Consider the following 16730-nt stretch of genomic DNA (forward strand, 5'->3'; position numbering starts at 1 on the left):
AATCAATTAACAAAAAACATGAATACGAAAAGAAATTTAGGAGTGGCCTAGTTTCAAAGGAAGTAGTTAAAAAGGTACTTGTGGGAAAAACCTGCTGGGATTGATATAAGAGAAGACTACCAGGGACTTGTACTGAACTAAATTAAAAATTTACTGTCTGCAAATTAATTCAATTAAAATCTCTAGCTAGGGTTGTAAATCCTAGTTCCTCTTTTCCTAATGACAGACTGTGGGCTGTAAGGGACAGGTGGGGTGAATGACTTTGTTGATAGAAGTTCCAGTCCACCTGTAGACAGGGATCTCACATCAGCTTGTATTTTATACAAGGATAAGATTTAATAAATTCAGTTATCTGACTGAACACTGGCTCTGTTTAAATCAGGGATTTAAACATACATGGTCTAACCTGTGGTGTTTGTGTGTTACTGAGGAAGTCTTGGTTGTAGGGTTGATGTAAAGTCATGACTTGGTTACTGACTTTAATACTTAATATGATTACATGACTAGTTGCTACCAAGCTTGGCGGGCGTCCTGTACGCTCTTGTTTACCTTCTGTCTCTCTCTGGCGTCCCAGCCGCCGCACATAGAAAACGGATGGTACCATTTTCTGTGAACATGACATCCCTCCTTTTCTTTAAAAAGAATGAATACAGGATGTCTACCATGCTTGTAGCACAAAGCAAAGTTATTGACACAAAGTAAGTTATTACCATATCAAGAGATACTGCATACATTTAACATTAATTAAGCACACAAAGAATTTAAACAACTTAATCTTTTCCACAAAGGATTTCAATGTTAAAAATACATATGCAATGTTAAACATGAAAGAAACTGTAATACAAAGTTACAAAATATTGAATGAGATATCTGCATTATTCAAACAATATTAAATTTAGTTTAGCACAATAAGTAAATACTTTTCATTACATAGGAACACAATTAATCATCAAATCGTGTAGGGCGTTTAACATGACGTTTAGGACGAGAGTCCTTAAATGCAATAACATCCCTTGATGAATTGTTTGTCGGGTTATAACTATTTTTTTCTTTTTCTTTTGCACGACTTTGCACTTCATCATTTTCTACACTAGTTGGAATCACTTTGAAATAAGCCATATTACGTGTTATACTATGATCTCTATTACTAGCTGTTACCATAGTTCCTTTTACACTAATCACTTTATATGGTTTTGTATCATACGGCATATCTAACTTTCCCTCTTTTTTCTTTTTAACGAGAACAGTGTCACCAACCTTTATGAACTGTTCCTTTGCACGTTGATCATGAGCAATTTTCATTTTGCCCTTGGCTAGTGCATCCTTCTGAGCGAGACGTTTATCCGTTACCTTGGCTGGCATGACGGGTAGTGCGATTCTCATAGGACGTCCAAATAAAAGTTCGCCAGGCGACTTGCCCAGTGTTCCATGTGGTGTTGCACGGTAGTTCCTGAGAAAAGCATACATAGCTTGTTTCCAGGATCGTCCTTCGGCATGAGCACAGCGTACCGCTTTCATGAGAGGTTGCATGAATCTCTCAACTTCTCCATTTGCTTGGGGATGTAGTGGCGTCACACGGCGGTGTTTGAATCCAATATGCTCAGAAAAGTTGACGAAGTCTTGTCCATTGAATGGCGGTCCATTGTCTGTCTTGACAACTTCAGGAATGCCAAAGTTTGAAAAGATCTTGTCGAGTTTCGGGATGACGGCCTTTGCAGATGTGGAATTGATGATTTCTACTTCTGGATAACGTGAGTGATCATCAATGACTACCATCAAGTACTCTCCAGTTGGTAGTGGTCCGCAGAAGTCCATCGATACTTCCGTCCATGGTGCAGCAGGTAGTGGTGAAGGTTGTAGAGGTGTTGGTCTTGAAGTATCCACTGCAGCTTGGCAAGGGACACAGGCATCATGCATATCCTTTGCTTGACGATCAATGCCAGGAAACCACACCTTTTCTCGTAGCAGCTGTTTGGTCCTAACAAGACCTTGGTGTCCTTGATGTGCAAGCTTCAGAGCACGTTGCTGGAGAACAGCTGGAATAACGATACGAGTACCTCGCAGCACAGTGTCGCGTTGTTGCGTAACACTTAATTCTGTCTGGATGCGTTCAAGTGCTTTGAATGCATCTTGGTCAACTCCTGAGGGTGGGATGCGTGGAAACTTTTTCTTAGTCAATGCATCCACTGTTGCTTGCAGAGTTGGGTCCTCTAGGGTTGCAGTACGGATTTCATCAAGAGTAAGAGCCTTAGGGACTGCATCACAGGTTACAGAGTGTACATATTCCTCGGCAACTTGCTGATGCTTGGTGATGGTGAAACTGTTGGCAGGATGTCGACTGATGTAATCAGCGGGATTGCCTGCACCCGGCTTGTATTTCACCGTAAAGTTGTATGGTTGCAGACGAAGAGCCCATCTCTCAATGCGAGCTGGTGGTTTGGACTTTGGATTATTGAAGATGGTCTCCAACGGTTTGTGGTCAGTGACTATCGTGGTGAAGGGTGCACCAAGCAGATACACATTGAAGTGTTCGCAGCCCCATACAAGAGCAAGAGCTTCCTTCTCTGTCTGACTGTATCGTTGCTCAACATCTGTGAGAGAACGGCTGGCGTAGGCAATTACTACTCTGGAATCTGGTTGACCAGGTTTGTGTTGGGCTAAAACAGCACCTAATCCAACAGGACTAGCATCCACCGTTAACTCAGTGTCCATTGATGGATCAAAGTATGCAGCAGTCGCATTCTCTACTAGTGCATCTTTCACAGCATCAAATGCATTTTGCGCGATATCGCTCCAGTACCATGATGCATTTTTCTTCAGGAGCTCACGTAGAGGCTTTGTAATGGTAGCAAAATCTGGAATGAAGCGAGAACAGTAGTTTGCCATTCCCAGAAAACTATGTACTTCAGTGGACGTTGAAGGAGGTGCAGCATTCTTGATATCTGCAACTTTCTTAGGATCTGGAGACAGACCTTTGTCACTAAGTACATGTCCAAAGAATTCAATTTTATGTTGATTGAACTCACACTTTGCTCGGCTTAGCGTCAAATTCTTTTCTCGTAAGCGTTGCAATGTTGCACGAAGAGCTTTGTCGTGTTCAGCTTGGGTACGGCCATAAACAATGATGTCATCAGACATGTTGTCAGCATTAGGTATGTCTTGCAATACCTGGCTGATGATGTGCTGGAATACCTCGGCAGCACTGTTAATACCAAAACTCAGGCGCTTGTACCTATACAGACCTCGATGTGTCGTAAACGTTGTGATGAAGCGACTCTCATCATCAAGTTCAAGCTGATGATAGCCCTTGTTTAAATCTAACTTGCTGAATACAGTTGCACCATTCAAGCGGTAAATCATATCATCTACAGTGGGTGTAGGATGGCGTTCACGCATTATTGCCTTGTTGGGAACACGCATGTCCACACAAATGCGTATCTCATCTGGATTCTTCGGCATTGGTGGAGTGACAATTGGGCTTACCCATGGTGTTGGGCCTGTTACTGGTTCAATGATATCTAGTTCCATCAGCCTATCCAGTTCGGCATCGACTTTCTTGCGAGTATGGAATGGTTGTCGGCGATGTGGTTGGGCAACTGGAATTACATCTGGGTTGATATGCAGATGTACTTTGCTATCAGTATAACAACCTATGGATTTAAATCGATCAGAAAATTCAGCAACAATACCATCAACATTGTTTGCAGATTCCACTGCTACAGCATTAGAAAGCTGAAGTAGCCCCAATTTGGTTGAAGTCTTGTAACTGAGTAAAGACTCCTTTGCATTCCTAACAACATGGAATGTAGTAATGAGCATTGCATTCTTTGACTTAATCTCTGCAGTGAAAGTTCCAATCACTGGCAAGGCTAACTTCGAAGCATAGGCAGTGGCTTTACCATTGTATTTTTCTAGCTTTGGGAACTGTTTTCTAAATTTTTTATAGTGGCACTCAGCCATGGTGTCAGTGTTTGATCCAGTGTCAATGAGAACCTTGAGACAAATACCAGCAATGTATACACATGTCTCTGGGTTGTTTGGAAGATCATTCCATTCTGTGATTGCTTGTACTCCATAAGTATAATCACATTCACTGTCATCTGAGACTGGTTGTAATGAAATGTTGTCTTGTACATTATTAACATTCTGGATATGAGGTGCAATATTGTGTTTACCACCTCGACCCCTATGACCTGATCCTCGTACAGTGCTATTATTCATTGACTGTGGTTTCTTTAGTGCGGAACGACACATAGCACCAGAATGACCTAGTTTTCCACACTCATAGCACTTCTTACCTTGAGCAGGACATACATTATCTTGGTGTGGGTAGTCTCCTCCACAATTGTAACATTTATTGTTGACACCCTCTGATGTGGGTCGTTGTGACTGCTTGAGCCTTGTTCCTTGACCCCAGTTGTGACGTGGTTCTCGGCTAAATTTACTGTTAGGTTTGGCATGTCTTCTTTGATTACGATGTCCTCCCTGAACTTTACATACCTCATCACTGTTAGTAACAGTGGCAGAACCGTTATTGGCACTGCACTCCATGACACAAGCATCACGTGCAGCATCTTCCATTCGACGAGCCATATCCAGTATCTTGGTAAGAGAACTGTCATCATCAACAAGTTCTAGAGCTCTTCGACGAAGACGTGTAGATGTGCATGATTCAATTATTTGCTGTTTGATTTCTTTGTCAACATCAGCAAACTCACAATGGGCTGCTAAACCCTGCAGACGTGTGTGGTATTGATCCACAGTTTCATTAGAGAGTTGTTTTGCTCTCCTGAAATGCATAATTTCCATAGCAGTATTTTGCCTTGGTTTGAAATGCTCTGTTAGTTTGGCTTTGGCAGTGTCATAATCTTTGGCACCACCAGTGTCTTTCAGTGTGTCAAAGATGTCACAAACTCTATCACCTGCATAATGAAGTAGAAAGGCACGCTTTCTTTCAGCACTTTTGATGTCAGAAACTATCAACAAATTTTCAAACCTTTTAAGCCATTTGACCCACCTCTGTGACAGGTTTGTCTGGTCACAGTCAGGATCAAATGCAGGAAACTGAGGTATATTTGCCATTTTTACTGAATAAATGTAACTTATCACTTAAATGTTCCTCAGAATATTAAACACTTACTGCACTGTATATGTTAGTCAAGAATTCACTGTAATTACTTTAATTTTGCAAAGCACACAAGCATTTTAATGCAAAAGTTCACAACAGTGCACAATATAGCAGCAACTGACTTCTTACCTAGCCCTTGTGTACATGTGTTGTTCCTACTCACAGCAGCAGCACAGCAGTTGGCACGGCAGTTGGTACAGCAGTTGGTACGGCAGCAGTTGGTACAGCAGTTGGTGCAGCAGTTGGTGCAGCAGTTGGTACAGCAGTCAATTCAGTGTGATGAATTTTGTAGCACGAAGCGTCGTTTCGTAACCAAAACATCAGGTTTTGTACACATCAAAGCGTCGTTTCGTACACAACGTCGGCAGATTCCTCAGTACACAGTTTCTTCAGCACAGCTTGGGTAGCACACAGCATCGGTTAGCACACAGCATCGTTTAGCACACAGCATCGGTTAGCACACAGCATCGGTTAGCATACAGCATCGGGTATGGCGCTCACAGCTTCTCTTCCTCCTCCAGGCAGCATGCTTCTCCCTTGTGTTTGAAACTGAACAAATACCTGCGTTCACAGTTCATCCTCGTCGCCAATGTGGTGTTTGTGTGTTACTGAGGAAGTCTTGGTTGTAGGGTTGATGTAAAGTCATGACTTGGTTACTGACTTTAATACTTAATATGATTACATGACTAGTAGCTACCAAGCTTGGCGGGCGTCCTGTACGCTCTTGTTTACCTTCTGTCTCTCTCTGGCGTCCCAGCCGCCGCACATAGAAAACGGATGGTACCATTTTCTGTGAACATGACATAACCTAGCACCATAACTATTAACAGCCAATATGTACTTATACTATAAACAACAAATTAAATTGTAAAAGTATAATAAATGACTTAAATGTAGTCTAAATACTGTTAACTAAGTACTAGAAATTATATTCAATTAAATGAACTTAAATGATAACTTAAAAATAACTAAGCAAACAATTGAAAACTTAATTTATATATTCAAGTATATATGCAATGTATTTATTCATTTTAAGATACAGTTAGCTTGACTGAATCTTTTCCAACACTATGGACACTTGTGAGGTTTTTACTTATTGAGGCTGAATTCTTTTCTGACACAATGGACACTCACGAGTCTAGTGCTGGATAATATTCACAGCTACACTACAATTTTAATAAACGTACCGATGAATGAGGCGTTGCCTCGCTTTATTACCGACAGACAGATTTATAGAATATTAAAGTTATACAAGCATACAATTGGCCAACTAATACGCTACTGTAATAACCTTCAATATACTTATCTGAAGCCGGGTGCCTGTCTGACAAGTTTGCCAGACTGATTAACTCTCTTGTCGAGTTTAGGCACTATATTTTGCTACAGCGTTGCTGTATGATGATCTGGTAGCGTTGCTACGTGATTGTCCCTGCAGTTGCAGAAGAATGATTGGAGTTGATAAAAGATTATGAATGAAGGTGGAGGAAACCGTGTCACTGATCTCCACTATACACTCTTATTTTATATAAATGTTCTAGGATTTTCCTTGTAGATATTGTCCAGGTACTCCCCCAGTTCTAGAGAGTGTTCACTGGTGATAAAGATAACTAGATAAGGTGTCCTAAGCCAAATGTTCGCTAAGGATCAGTCACTTGTTCACCGAGTTGTAAACAAACGTGAAGTGCCTCGAGGCATCGTCGTGGGCGCTTCTCGCTCCCGAGATGCTCCTCCCTCTCCCTTGAGAGGTAGCTTTCAATGAATATTGATTGATTATTTTTACAGTCTAGACTTATGATTGAAATAAGATGTGATTATAATATAATTAGATATAAGATTTAAAGATTATAAGTAGTATTTGATAGCACCACTGATTCTTATTAAGGATTCGATATTATCCCTACCGGATGTTGAATAAATGTTCCAATAGTTTTTTAATTAACAAATCCTTCTAGAAGCTTCTGGATCCTTGAGAGATCATGTACAAAGTCACGTAGGCATCAAAAGGGCCCTGTTGCGTACGTGTTCATGGTGACATTGTCATCCAGGATCAAGCTATATAATGAATCTATAATGATTCTAATATGATTTTGATACAGTTTAGATATGATTTTGATATGATATAGAAATGATATAGAATTTATACATTTCTTAGATGATTATTAGATATGGTGGGTAAAAATTTCCCACAGTACTCATTAGTGCTTACCAGTATCATAAGAAAAGCAAAACTTTCATATTATGAGACTAGATTCAAAGAAGCAAAAGGCAACATGAAAAGCACATGGAATACCATCTCTAATATCCTAGGAACTAAACAACACTCCCACAACCAGATAACACTCTCTAAGGATGGCCTTACACCGTCATCTGACTTAGAAATGGCGAATGAATTTAATAGCTTCTTTTCATCGATTGGTGCTAACCTTGCAAGTAAAATCCCACAGACTCAGACACATATCTCTCTGGCAGCTATCCAAACTCTCTTCTCCTCTCACCAGTCAGCCCAACAGATGTTGTGTCCATCATACACTCACTAAAAACCAAAGCTGGGAACATCAGTGAAATCCCATCCATTGTATACAAGAGCGCCTCCCATGCCCTTGCGCCACCTATAGCTCTGCTGTTCAACAAATCCCTTGAGTGTCATACCTTCCCTGATATCCTTAAAAAAGCAAGAGTAACGCCAGTTCATAAAGGAGGTAATCCGGCAGACATAAACAACTATAGACCAATATCGAACCTACCCATACTATCAAAAATATTTGAAAAATTTTTCTACAAACAGCTCTACTCCTATCTCGTAAAATTCGACATTCTTAGCCCCTGTCAGTTTGGCTTCCACTCTCAAAAGAGTACCAACGATGCAATTATTAGTCTCCTTGATATAATTTACTCAGCCCTTGACAAAAATGAGTTTCCAATTGGACTCTTCATTGACCTGAGAAAGGCCTTCGATACTGTTAATCACGATTACCTCTTATGTAAACTCCATCATTATGGAATCCGAGGCCATGCACTGGACTATATCCAATCCTATCTTAGTGATAGACACCAATGTGTAGCCATCAATAATATAATCTCTCCCATTCTACCAATAACCGTTGGAGTGCCACAGGGCAGCATCTTGGGACCTCTTCTATTTCTTATATACATTAATGATCTGCCTAATGTCTCTAACATTCTGAAACCTATTTTGTTTGCTGATGATACTACCCTCATCTACTCCAACCCCAACCCACATACACTAAATGATGTTGTTAATAATGAACTAAAAAAAGTCCACTTATGGATGTCAACCAACAAACTAACACTTAACATAGAAAAGATCTACTACATCCTATTTGGAAGCAAATCTACAAATGCAATTCAGCTTCAGATTGACAATGTAAACATTAGCAATGAAAATGATGGAAAGTTTCTTGGTATATTCCTAGACAAGAGACTCAACTTCAGTACCCACATACAACACATAACTAAGAAAGTCTCTAAAACAGTTGGTATACTCTCCAAAATCAGATATTATGTACCTAACTCTGCTCTCATCTCTCTATATTATGCACTAATCTATCCCTATCTCAACTATGGTATCTGTGCATGGGGTTCAACCACTGCAAACCACCTCAAGTCCATCATCACCCAGTAAAAATCTGCTATCAGAATAATATCAAATTCTGCTTTCAGACAACACACAGCCCCCTTGTTTAACTCCCTAAACATGCTAAACATAATCTCACTCCACAAATTCTCTTGTGTCAACTACATTTACAAAACCCTGTTCTTAAATGCAAATCCTTGTCTGAAACTCTTCCTGGACAGATGTAATAGGACCCATTATCACCACACCAGAAATAAATATCTCTTTGATATCCCCAGAGTTAAACTTAATCTGTGTAAACACTCTATGCAAATAAAGGGACCCAGTTTATGGAACTCACTCCCTACTGAATTGAAAAGCTGTCCAACTTTTACATCATTCAAAATCAATACTAAAAAGTACCTAATTTCATCTTCATAGTTTTTCACTTTTTGCCTTAAAATTGCACTGTATCAATTGCTACCCAATCTCCCAACCTTTATGTACCCAATCTGAACATCTTTACCATTGTGATCATTGCTGTCTTATATGTGCTGTCAATCTGCTGTATGGTGTCTATTAATCTTGTTTAAATTACTAATCAAGCTGTCAATGTAATCAATCAGAGCTTTAATATAACAATGTGCTTTAATACACTTACTAAGCTCTCTCATCTCATTTTTCTCTTGCAATGTATCTTTATCATTTATCAATTCTGATTGAAATTACCTACTTAAAATTATCTGCTAGATTAAGGACCTGCCCGAAACGCTGCGCGTACTAGTGGCTTTACAAGAATGTAAATACTGTACTATCCAATGTATTCTCACAATCCCAATGTACCTTCTTGTATATATATAAATACATAAATAAATAAATAAATAGAAGTGGGGGAGAGGGAAATGAGAGGAAAGTGGTAACAAGGGAGTGGGGGGATGCTACTCCAGAGACAGTGTCTGTGAGAGTTTGTGATGGTGGAATGAGGACTTGAACTCGGAAAATTTCTTTAGTTCTTTTAACCTTTATTCCTGTCGTGATATTAAGAACATAAGAACAAAGGTAACTGCAGAAGGCCTATTGGCCCATACGAGGCAGCTCCTATCTATAACGTTGTTGTTGTTGTTAAAGATTTAGCTACTCAGGACGAAGTGTCCATGTAGCACGGGCTATGGTGAGCCCGTAATTGAGTTTGGTGATATACAAGATAACCTTTTTCCTGTGATATTTGGGTCTAAGTTTAAAATGGAGGAGAGGACTTCTCCTTTTTCCCTGCTTATTTATCGCTTCTGTTTTAGTGCACTGGTTTTAATCTTGTTTTATTAACATTATCTTGGTGGCGGATGTAGATGCAGAATGCTCACAAATGAGTCCCATTCCTCAACAGCTTTTCTAATCATTGTAGTGGCGGTGGAATGTGCATCTAATGCAGCTGCTGTCGTTGGATTAATGTTGAGTTTGATGCGCAGGGCTTCAGTAGCTTCACATTCCAGTAAGTAGTGCAATAGTGGCGCCTCTGCTTCAGTTTCACAGATATGACACTCTTTAACTATTGGGTTCATTACCTCCCAGCAGCACTTGTAACCAAGTCTGATTCTGTGTATGGCTACTGCAATGTCTCTGGAATATTCAATTAGGTCGCCTGAGGAAGGACTTGCTTAGCTAACAGACCAGTGTAGTAAGCAGCTCATTCCTCACTCTGGGACTATTTATGAACAATTGCCTAGGCGCGAGCAAACGCCGAGACCCCAAAAAGTTTGAAATCCCCTCCACTAGGCCGTCGACTTTTGCCATTCGCCGAACGAATCTAACGAGTAGGTCCTGGGCTCTCACAACAATAATTTATTGTTGTGTGGTGCCAAATATTCAGTCCAAAACCCATGAATCAGTCTCAATTTAATTGTCGTGTGTGACAGATCACTTACAGAACCATATAAATGTGTGGGGGTGTAACGAAAAGACAGTGATCAACATAACAACTTGGCTTATTCAATAAAGTACTAATTACTACAACAAGAACGAATGAAATATCAATGGTTACTCGAAATCCTTCCTGTGACACTATCTATGACAGCTAGACACCAGCCCCTCGGACTGCATAATGAACTAACTCGAACATAAGGCGGGAACACAGAGGAATCAATCAAGCAAGCAAGACACAAATCTATAATCACACTGGCAACTATGACACAGTAGGTTATGAGACACGTCTCCAGTAACCTCCTAACTGTTCTACGCCTCTGTGCAGTCTACACCTGCAATAGCAGTTGCAATGCAATCAAATTAGTAGCCTGTCAAAGACACAACAATGACTAATGGGCTCACTAGCAACTCCAGCACCCTTCCACAAATTACTCCTTACGTTAACACTCCGTCCCATGGATGATCAACAATCAATAACAATTGATTTACGTTAATAACAAAGTAACATTTACGGGAACTTAATAAAACTTACAACTGTCACTAGTAACGCGGAAATTACACAACACTCTACCCGTCGAGCATTCAGTGAGTAAATCTCATTAATCCCTGTACTTCCAGACAGCTGATTAATCTCTGCACTAGTTATGTTAATTTACGTTATCGGCAACTATCGCTCAACGATAGTTAACTCTGATTGAATGTTTAAAGTGCTGAGAGAATGGTAATCACTCGTGATTACCCTTGAACAATTAATTACTATCCCGAAGATCAATAATTAATCAATTAAATACGCAACCTTTCACACTGGCTCAGTAATTTACATTAAAGGTATGAATTCTGTCTAGCCTTCCATACCAGACCAATTCAGGTGGCTAATAACGGTAATTAGGCACCACGTTTACGTTATTCTAAAATGACGTTACTCTTCCCACGAGTCAATCAAATGCATAGATTGACAGATAATCTTCCGGGCAGATAAATTACAACATTACGTTAATGGAACAATGGAGCCATTCGAGTGAGTCGATCAACACGGATCGAAGTTAATTACTTTGACTTCCTGAAACACGTCAATTACCCGTCCCACTGACCGATAATTACGACAGACAATACCTAAATTCTTGTCCGGCTGATGGCTAGGCTACCCTGAGACTACCGTAGCTGCTTTCAGGAAAATAATTAACCCAAACGTATCTTACTTTATTCTACTTGTTAAAGAACAAATTCTATCAAAGCAATGGGTGTTCCCTTGGTTACGTTATATTAATTGCCTCGCAATCACTTCACTGAATACTGGACTTCGATGTCTACCAACTAAACAGGAGAATATAAACCCAAGTACTCGAGTCAGCCGAGTTCACCCACGACAATGACAAATCACACTAACAAATCACAGTGATTTACGCTACAATCCGGTTGCAATGACAATACTGCAGAACACCTGTCATTAACACTCTGGGCATGAACACCCAAGAACACGGCCCCACAATGACTTTACTGAACTGCAAACTGCCCGGTGATCGGTCAACTCTAGCAACAATCACCGACAATTACAACCCCTTTGCAATAACACACACGACAAGTGCTCTAATTTCCAAGTACACTGCACAACACTTACTTACTGTTGCACCTGACCGAACTGTGCTCTAAATTACCCCTTAGAACATAGGTTCATACGTTGCAATCACCACAGTAAATAACACACAATAACACTGGGCTTCGTGACACAACAATCATATATATATATATATATATATATATATATATATATATATATATATATATATATATATATATATATATATATATATATATATATATATATATATATATATATATATATATATATATATATATATATATATATATATATATATATATATATATATATATATATATATTTTATTAAATATGACCGAAAAAGTAAGATTAATAATTCTAACACGAATTTTCTCAATCTTTCGTACATTATGCTTCACTGTTGGAGGTAAATCAAAAATCACTTCTCCAAAATTCATTTTTATTTCTAGTCTGACGCGACACGGGCGCGTTTCGTAAAACTTATTACATTTTCAAAGACTTCACAAATACACAACTGATTAGAACTTGCGTTTCCCTGATTTTATATCTACATTTGAGTGAGGTGGGAAGGGTGATGTGGCATTACTTTTGAGTGAGGTGGGAAGGATGATGTGGCATTAGAGGATATTAATAGGGTATTAAAAGTATCAACACAAGACAGAACACGAAACAATGGATATTGAATAGAAGTGTTTGTAGAAAGCCTATTGGTCCATATTTCTTGATGCTTCTATATTGGAGCGGAGTCTTGAGGTGGGTAGAATATAGTTGTGCAATAATTGGCTGTTGATTGCTGGTGTTGACTTCTTGATGTGTAGTGCCTCGCAAACGTCAAGCCGCCTGCTATCGCTGTATCTATCGATGATTTCTGTGTTGTTTACTAGGATTTCTCTGGCGATGGTTTGGTTATGGGAAGAGATTATATGTTCCTTAATGGAGCCCTGTTGTTTATGCATCGTTGAACGCCTAGAAAGAGATGTTGTTGTCTTGCCTATATACTGGGTTTTTTGGAGCTTACAGTCCCCAAGTGGGCATTTGAAGGCATAGACGACGTTAGTCTCTTTTAAAGCGTTCTGTTTCGTGTCTGGAGAGTTTCTCATGAGTAGGCTGGCCGTTTTTCTGGTTTTATAGTAAATCGTCAGTTGTATCCTCTGATTTTTGTCTGTAGGGATAACGTTTCTATTAACAATATCTTTCAGGACCCTTTCCTCTGTTTTATGAGCTGTGGAAAAGAAGTTCCTGTAAAATAGTCTAATAGGGGGTATAGGTGTTGTGTTAGTTGTCTCTTCGGAGGTTGCATGGCTTTTCACTTTCCTTCTTATGATGTCTTCGATGAAACCATTGGAGAAGCCGTTATTGACTAGAACCTGCCTTACCCTACAGAGTTCTTCGTCGACTTGCTTCCATTCTGAGCTGTGGAATGGAAGCAAGTCGACGAAGAACTCTGTAGGGTAAGGCAGGTTCTAGTCAATAACGGCTTCTCCAATGGTTTCATCGAAGACATCATAAGAAGGAAAGTGAAAAGCCATGCAACCTCCGAAGAGACAACTAACACAACACCTATACCCCCTATTAGACTATTTTACAGGAACTTCTTTTCCACAGCTCATAAAACAGAGGAAAGGGTCCTGAAAGATATTGTTAATAGAAACGTTATCCCTACAGACAAAAATCAGAGGATACAACTGACGATTTACTATAAAACCAGAAAAACGGCCAGCCTACTCATGAGAAACTCTCCAGACACGAAACAGAACGCTTTAAAAGAGACTAACGTCGTCTATGCCTTCAAATGCCCACTTGGGGACTGTAAGCTCCAAAAAACCCAGTATATAGGCAAGACAACAACATCTCTTTCTAGGCGTTTAACGATGCATAAACAACAGGGCTCCATTAAGGAACATATAATCTCTTCCCATAACCAAACCATCGCCAGAGAAATCCTAGTAAACAACACAGAAATCATCGATAGATACAGCGATAGCAGGCGGCTTGACGTTTGCGAGGCACTACACATCAAGAAGTCAACACCAGCAATCAACAGCCAATTATTGCACAACTATATTCTACCCACCTCAAGACTCCGCTCCAATATAGAAGCATCAAGAAATATGGACCAATAGGCTTTCTACAAACACTTCTATTCAATATCCATTGTTTCGTGTTCTGTCTTGTGTTGATACTTTTAATACCCTATTAATATCCTCTAATGCCACATCATCCTTCCCACCTCACTCAAAAGTAATGCCACATCACCCTTCCCACCTCACTCAAATGTAGATATAAAATCAGGGAAACGCAAGTTCTAATCAGTTGTGTATTTGTGAAGTCTTTGAAAATGTAATAAGTTTTACGAAACGTGCCCGTGTCGCGTCAGACTAGAAATAAAAATGAATTTTGGAGAAGTGATTTTTGATTTACCTCCAACAGTGAAGCATAATGTACGAAAGATTGAGAAAATTCGTGTTAGAATTATTAATCTTACTTTTTCGGTCATATTTAATAAAATATGTCTACAGGAAAGACTGCTACCAAAATATATATATATATATATATATATAATTACTGCTAACACATGTAGCCTAAAGCTGTCAAGCGTTAATGAGAACACTAAGGAGAACACAACTCCTTAAACCATGTGGGTGAGTGATTTAGCGATCCCACGGATGAATATATTACATGGACATCCCTCTCAGTCCTTGGCTAATCTATGTATACTATGTTCTCGTAAGTACCACACACACACAATATGTACGTCTGTCTACACAAGACATAAGTCCCTCTGGACTGACAAAATGTCAACAAAGGTAATAATCTCAAGCGTTCACATTTCACCCCACCTCTACAGGTTCTTAGTGACAAGGCGACGGAACACCTGACCTTGAATTCAGGCTTAGAGAATATAAATCACCAGAATACACACTAGGTACTTATGCATTTATACAACCGGCTACCCACACACTCACACAATCGTCCTACCATACATCAGGCACCCACGGTAGCTATCTTCTCACGGTGCGGTAGATGGTGGTAGGTGGGTATAGGTGGCGGGTGGTAGGCTTAAGTGGCGGCCTCCCACCTCCCGAGCAAGCGTAGCGCTCTCAACACTTTGGCGCCAAAACACTGATTCGAGATTTCCACGAATTTCTGTGGGAAAACTACCCCCTGAACACTTGGCACGAATTTTCCCGTTCCCTCGACTGCTACAAAACAGTAGCAGGAATTAGAACGTCTATAATCACTGGAGTGGGGATTTACGAGTCCTGTTGCAGCTCACATGCAAATTACCCACGATCCCAGATTTCTACTCACTCGCTCCCTATCTTTTCTACCCTCTCGACGATGACTCCAGCTGGATTCTGATGGGGCAGCTGGTGGTCCTGGTGGAGGCAGCAGTGGAGAAGTAGAGTAGGTAGTTATCACGACACCGTCTTGCCCAATTTGGCCGAATGGGCAAAAGAGAGTCAGGCAAGGGTGGCAGCTACTGGCAGAATGGCGTCTTGGGAAAGGAACACCGGCTTCCCTGACTCTGCCTCACAGGAACCAATCAGAGAGAGGCACACAACGGCCTACCCCTCTCAACCAATCAGAGACGGTACAGCATGGCCCTAGGGCAACTTTAAGATGACCGCCCAAGATGGCTGCTCAAGATGGACGCCTGCTGTTGCCATGGGACCCAGGGTAGGAGCGTGGGTGGTGACCCACCCGCCACGCTCGCACTATGCGGCTGGCTGTTCCCGCCCAAATCTTGTCTCCCTCCAAGCTTACAATAAAAAGATGCTATTGGCTATAACTCTGTCCACAGACGTGCTACCACGGCAACATTTCTGGAATGCTGATGAGTGGGGCTCTCACATGAGTCCAAACACAAGATGTTTCGGGTACGGGTTACCAAACTTAGGCCCGTGCACTTAACAAGTGCACTTAGCAAGTGCACTGGCCTCCACAGGCATGTTGATCTAGTGTAAGTGAGCTGGTGTAAACCCATACCCTTACAATGTCACCAACCGAGGTAAGCTTGAATCCAAGGGGCTTATGGCCGGAGGGGGAAGGAAGAAGAAGAAAGGGGAGGGGGTGATGAAACAAGGGAAAAGGGGAAATGGGAGGGGGAGATGAAACAAGGGGAAGTGGGAAGGGGAGCAGCGGTCGACTCCAGTGACCGTTACAATGCATACACTCGGTTTCTCTGTCTACACAAACCCATGCATAGTTGTATGTACATTCACTTCTCCTACCATCCTCCTTCTGTTAAGAAAAGGGTTCTCTTGTCTCTCTTCCTCTGCGCTCTACGCGTCAGTCATCCTCAGTTTCTTGATTCTGAAATTTCCTTTATTTACAAATCTTTCTCTCGCCTTGGTTAACGCTTACATTAAATCAACTGTGCCTATTCTCAAGCTATCAAAATTTCTTTCATCCCAAACCTGTTTCCAACACTATTAGCGCTATGCTCTGCCTTCCCTTCACATCTGAACTTTAAAGTCTCACTAATACCCTTCGTTCTCGTGACGTTGAGCTCGCCTTGCGACA

General features: G+C 40.6%; 1 protein-coding gene across 1 annotated transcript in view; it reads left to right on the forward strand.

Annotated features, from left to right (window-relative positions):
* Positions 1 to 16730, forward strand: part of LOC123772030 (NFX1-type zinc finger-containing protein 1) — a 225040-nt gene that overhangs the window by 12026 nt on the left and 196284 nt on the right. The gene's annotated exons all lie outside the window — the stretch shown is intronic.

The sequence above is a fragment of the Procambarus clarkii genome, chromosome 38, assembly GCF_040958095.1.
Source record: "Procambarus clarkii isolate CNS0578487 chromosome 38, FALCON_Pclarkii_2.0, whole genome shotgun sequence".
NCBI lineage: Eukaryota > Metazoa > Arthropoda > Malacostraca > Decapoda > Cambaridae > Procambarus > Procambarus clarkii.